Raw genomic sequence first — 6,072 nt, 5'->3', positions numbered from 1 at the left:
TGTTGCCCAGGCTGGGGTGTAGTGGTGCCATCTCAGCTCACTACAACCTCTGCCTCCCAGGTTCAAGAAATTCTCCTGACTCAGCCTCCCAAATAGTTGGAATTACAGGTGTGCACCACCACTCCAGGCTAATTTTAAAAAATATTTTTAGTAGAGACATGGTTTCATCATGTTGACCAGGCTGTTCTCAAACTCCTGACCTCAGGTCATCCGTCTCCCTCAGCCACCCAAAGTTCTGGGATTACAGATGTGAGCCAGCACACCCGGCCTAATTTTTATATTTTTAGTAGAAACGGGATTTCACCATGTTGGCCAAGCTAGTCTTGAACTCCTGACTTCAGGTGATCTTCCCACCTCGGCCTCCCAAGTGCTGGGTTGTAGTCATGAGCCACAGTGCCTGGCCTCAATTTTCTTCTTAATTACTTTATTGACCCTCTGGTCATTCAGGAGCATATTGTTTAATTTCCATGTGTTTGTATAGTTTTCCAAATTCCTCTTTTTATTAATTTATTTTATTCCATGGTGGTCAGAGAAGATGCTTGGTATTATTTCTATTTTTGAATGTTTTAAGACTTATATTGTTACCTAACGTATGGTCTATCCTTGAGAGTGATCCATCTGCTGAGGAAAAGAATGTATATTTTGCAGCCATTAGATTAAATTCTTTGTAAATATCTATTAGATTCATTTGGTCTATAGTGCAGATTAAGTCTGATGTTTCTTTGTTGATTTTCTGTCTGGATGATCTGTCCATTGCTGAAAGTGGGGTGTTCAAGCCTCCAGCTATTACTGTATTGGGGCCTATCTCTCTCTTTAGCTTTAGTAATGTTTCCTTTATATATCTGAGTGTTCCAGTGCTGTGTGCATATATATTTAAAATTGTTGTATCCTCTTGCTGAATTAACCTCTTTATCATTATATAGTGACCTTTGTCTCGTTTTAGTTTTTTTCATGAAATCTATTTCTTTCTTTTTTTTTTTTGAAATGGAGTTTCGCTCTTGTTACCCAGGCTGGAGTGCAATGGCGCGATCTCGGCTCACTGCAACCTCCGCCTCCTGGGTTCAGGCAATTCTCCTGCCTCAGCCTCCTGAGTAGCTGGGATTACAGGCACGCGCCACCATGCCCAGCTAATTTTTTGTATTTTTAGCAGAGACGGAGTTTCACCATGTTGACCAGGATGGTCTCGATCTCTTGACCTCGTGACCCACCCGCCTCGGCCTCCCAAAGTGCTGGTATTACAGGCTTGAGCCACTGCGCCCGGCCTATTTCTTTCTGAAATAGATTTCTGCTCTTTCTGAAATCTATTGCTGCTCTTTTTAGGTTTCCATTGGCATGGAATATCTTTTTCTATCCCTTTATTTTCAGTCTGTGTGTGTCTTTATATTTGAAATGTGTTTCTTGTAAGCAAGAGATCAATGGGTTTTGTATTTTCAATTTAGCCACTCTATGTCTTTTGATTGGAGAGGTTAGTTCATTTACATTAAATATTATTATTAATAAGAACTTACTCCTGCCATTTTGTTATTTATTTTCTGATTGTTTTGTGGTCTTCTCTTCCTTTTTTCCTTCCTGTCTTCCTTTAGCGAAGGTGATTTTCTCTGATGATATGATTTAGTTTCTTGCTTTTTATTTTTTGTGTATTCGTTGTATGTTTTTAGGTTTGTGGTTAACATGAGTCTTGCAAGTACTGTCTTATAACCCATTATTTTAACCTGATTACAACTTAGCACTCTTTGCATAAACAAAGAAAAATAAAACGAATAAAAGCCCCATGCCTTAACTTCATTCTCCTGCTTTTTAACTATTTTTTTTTTTTTTTTTTTTTTTTAAAGACGAGGTTTAACCATGTTGGTTAGGCTGGTCTTGAACTCCCAACCTCAGGTGACCTGCCCACCTTGGCCTCTAAAGTGCTTGGATTACAGACGTGAGCCACTGCGCTCGGCCGCTTTTTAACTTTTTGTTTTTTTTATTTATATCTTATTGTACTAGTTTTAAAAAGTTGTAGTTACTATTTTTGATTGGTTCATTGTTTATTCATTCTACTTAGGATAAGAGTAGTTTATACACCAGAGTTAACAGAGTCATAATATTGTGTTATAATGGTGTTATGGTGGTTTTGTGCTTTTGTACTTACTATTACCAGTGAGGTTTGTACCTTCAGGTAATTTTTTTTTTTTTTTTGAGGCAGAGTCTCACTTTTGTCACCCAGGCTGGAGTGCAGTGGTACAACTCGGCTCAATGCAATCTCCACCTCCCGGGTTCAAGTGATTCTCCTGCTTCAGCCTCTCGAGTAGCTGGGATTATAGGCATCTGACACCATCCCCAGATAATTTTTGTATTTTTTTAGTAGAGATGGGGTTTTACCATGTTGGCCAGGCTGGTCTTGAACTCCTGAGCTCGGGTGATCTGCCCACCTAGGCCTCCCAAAGTGCTGGAATTACAGGTGTGAGCCCTTGCCCAGCCCAAATTGTTTTTTATTGCTCATTATTATTATAAGAGAGGATTGAAATCCTCTCTTTAGCATTTCTTGTAAGGTAGGTCTGGTGTTGATGAAATCTCTCAGCTTTTGTTTGTCTGGGAAAGTCTCCTTCATGTTTGAAGGATATTTTTACTGGATGCACTATTCTAGGGTAAAAGTTTTTTTTCCCCTCAGCACTTTAAATATGTCATGCCAGTCTCTCCTGGTCTGTAAAGTTGCCACTGAAAAGTCTGCTTCCAGACATATTGGAGCTCCATTGCATATGATTTCCTTGCTGCTTTTAGGATCTTTTTTTTATCTTTGAGCTTTGGGAATTTGATTATTATTACATGTCTTGAGGTAGTCTTCTTGGGTTAAATCTGTTTGGTGTTCTATAACCCTTTTGTACTTGGATATTGGTATCTTTTTCTGGGTGTGGGAAGTTCTTTGTTATTATCCCTCTGAATAAACTTTCTACCCCTATCTCTTTCTCTTCCTCTTCTTTAAGGCCAATAACTTTTAGATTTGCTCTTCTGTGGCTATTTTATAGATTCTGTAGGTGTGCTTCATTATTTTTTATTCTTTTGTCTCCTGTGACCGTGTATTACCAAATAGCCTGTCTTCAAGTTCACTAAATCTTCCTTTTGCTTGATCAATTTTTCTATTAAAGGACTCTGATGCCTTCTTCAGTATGCCAGTTGCATTTTTTAGTTCTAGAATTTCTGTTTGATTCTTTTGAATTATTTCAACCTCTTTGCCAAATTTATCTGATAGAATTCTAAATTTCTTCTCTGTGTTATCTTGAATTTCTTTGAGTTTCCTCAACAAAGCTATTTTGAAATCTCTCTCTGAAAGGTCACATGTCTCTCTGTTTCTCCAGGTTGGTGCCTTATTTAGTTCATTTCGTGAGGTCATGTTTTCCTGGATGGTGTTGATGCTAGTAGATGTTCTTTGGTGTCTGGGCATTGAAGAATTAGGTCTTTATTGTAGTCTTCACTGTCTGTGCTTATTTGTACCCATCCTTCTTTGGAAGGCTTTCCACATATTTGAAAACACTTTGGTGTTGTGATCTAAGCTGTATTTACTTTAGGGGGCACCCCAAGTACAGTAATGCTTTGTTTCTTGCAGACTCTTAGAGGTACCACCTTGGTGGCCTTTCATAAGATCCAGAAACATTCTCTAGATTACCTATCAGAGAGAGACTCTTCGCTATCTTACTTTGTCTCTGTGCTGAGAGCTTGGATCTGGGGGAGGGGTGACAGAAGCACCCCTGTGGCCACCACCATCAAGATTGCACTGGGTCAGACCTGAAGCCAGCACAGTACTGGGTCTCCCCCAAAGCCCGCTGTAACCACTGCTTGGCTACAACCTTTGTTCACTCAAGGCCTTAGATCTCTACAATCAGCAGGTGGTGAAGCCAGCCAGGCTTTTGTCTTTCTCTTAAGGGTGTTGAGTTCCCCCAGTCTCTGGGTGGGTCCAGAGGTGCTGTCTGGGAGCCAGGACCTGGAGATGGAAAACTAGACATCTACCTGGTGCTCTAATCCACTGTGGTTGAGTTGGTATTGAAATCACCTGACAAAGTCTTCCCCACTCTTCCTTGCTTTTTCCCCAGGTAGAGGAGCCTATCCCTATGCCTACCACTACAGGCCTGTGGGGAGTAATGCCAGGCTACTGCTGATGTTTACTTAAGGCTCAAGGGCTCTTCAGTCAGCTTCTAGTGAATCTTCCAGGCCTGGTACTCATCCTTCAGGATAGTGGGCTCTTCTCTGACCCAGATGAGGTCCAGAGATGCTGTCCAAGAGCCAAAGACTAGAATCCTGGACCCAAAGAGCCCACTTGGTGTTCTTCCCTACTGTGGCCAAGGTGGCACCTAAGCTCAAGACAAATCTCCTTTATTCTTCCCTCTGCTTTTCTTAAGCAGAAGGGGGTCTCTCCCTGTAGCCACCATAGCTGTGAATGCACTGCCTTGAAGGGAAGGATACAGACCTGGTAGGTTTCATCATCTGCTGACAAAAGAGCCCTCAGGCCCTGAATAACCAGCAGTGATAACCAGGGAGTACATACCCACTGTGGGCCTTGCTGCTGTGGGCCTTGGGTGAGACTTTGAGATGTGTTGGCTTCAGGTGTGAACCACGGCATCCACAGCTATCCTTTAGTATGTAAAGTTTAGTGTTCTGAATGTGACTAGGTAAGTTTCTTCACTAGAATCAAGTTGGAAATTCCTTTGTGATTAGCATGATGCTGTCAGCTCTTGCCTCTCCACTCCCAGCAATTGCCTTCCAAAACTTAACATAGTTTTATCTTCTGATGAGCCCAGTTTGCAGGCTTAGGTTTACTCTATTCTCTGAGCTTGTTCTATCCAAAGGAAGAAAGAATAGCAGCATTATAGAGTAGGGAAGGGGTTGGTTTGGATTAAGTTATACTGGCCATCAGATTTGAGATTTAACCATACTAGGGGCGTATTCTAGTAACCTGTTTAGCTTTGGAGTTGTATCATTTCTTTCTTTTATTGTGGTAAGAATGTTTAGTATGCAATTTGCTGTCAGCAAAATTTTAAGTATACATTATTGTCTATAAGTATAGTGTTGTATAGCAGATCTGTAGCACTTATTCATCTTGCTTGACTGAAACTTCATGCCAGTTGTTTAGTAACTCCCCATTTCCCCTTTCCCCCAGTCCTTGGAAACCACCATTCTACTCTTTGGTTCTATGAATTTGACTATTTTAGGTATTTCATGTAAATGGAACAATGCAGTGTTTGTCTTGCCACTGGCTTATTTTACTTAGCATAATGTCCTCAAGGTTGATCCATACTGTCACATATTACAGAATTTCCTTCTTTTTGAAGACTAAATGGCATTTTATTGTATGCATATGCCACATTTTCTTTACCCATTCATTTGCTGATGGACATTAGTGTTGTTTCCACATCTTGGCTATTGTGAATAGTGCTACAGTGAACATGGTAGTGCTAACATCTCTTCAAAATCCTGATTTCAATTCATGTGGATAAATGCCCAGAAGTGTAATTGCTGCATCAATCCATCAATCGCGAGTTATATTTTTAATTTTTTGAGGAACCTTCATACTGTGTTCCGTAGCAGCTGCACCATTTTGCCATCTTACCAACAGTGCACAAGAGTTCCAATTTCTCCACGTCCTCACCACTACTTCTTTTCTTTTCTTTCTTTCTTTTTTTTTTTTTTGTGGCAAGGCCTCACTCTGTCACCCAGGCTAGAATGTAGTGGTGTGATCTTGGCTCACTGCAACCTCTGCCTCTTGTGTTCGAGTGATTCTCCTGCCTCGGCCTCCCTCATGCCCAGCTAATTTAGAATGTAGTGGTGCGATCTTGGCTCACTGCAGCCTCTGCCTCTTGCGTTTGAGTGATTCTCCTGCCTCGGCCTCCCTCATGCCTGGCTAATTTTTGTATTTTTAGTGGAGATGGGGTTTCACCATGTTGCCCAGATTGGTCTTGAACCCCTGGCCTCAAGTGATCCACCTGTCTCAGCCTCCCAATATTCTGGGATTACAGGCTTGAGCCACTGTGCCCAGCCTTATTTTCTATTTTTTTGATAGTGATTATTTAATGGATATGAGGTGATATATCATTGTAA

This window comes from Saimiri boliviensis, chromosome X (assembly GCF_048565385.1).
Source record: "Saimiri boliviensis isolate mSaiBol1 chromosome X, mSaiBol1.pri, whole genome shotgun sequence".
Classification (NCBI taxonomy): Eukaryota; Metazoa; Chordata; class Mammalia; order Primates; family Cebidae; genus Saimiri; species Saimiri boliviensis.
The sequence above is the reverse complement of the archived record's forward strand: the minus strand, read 5'-3'. Positions refer to the sequence as shown.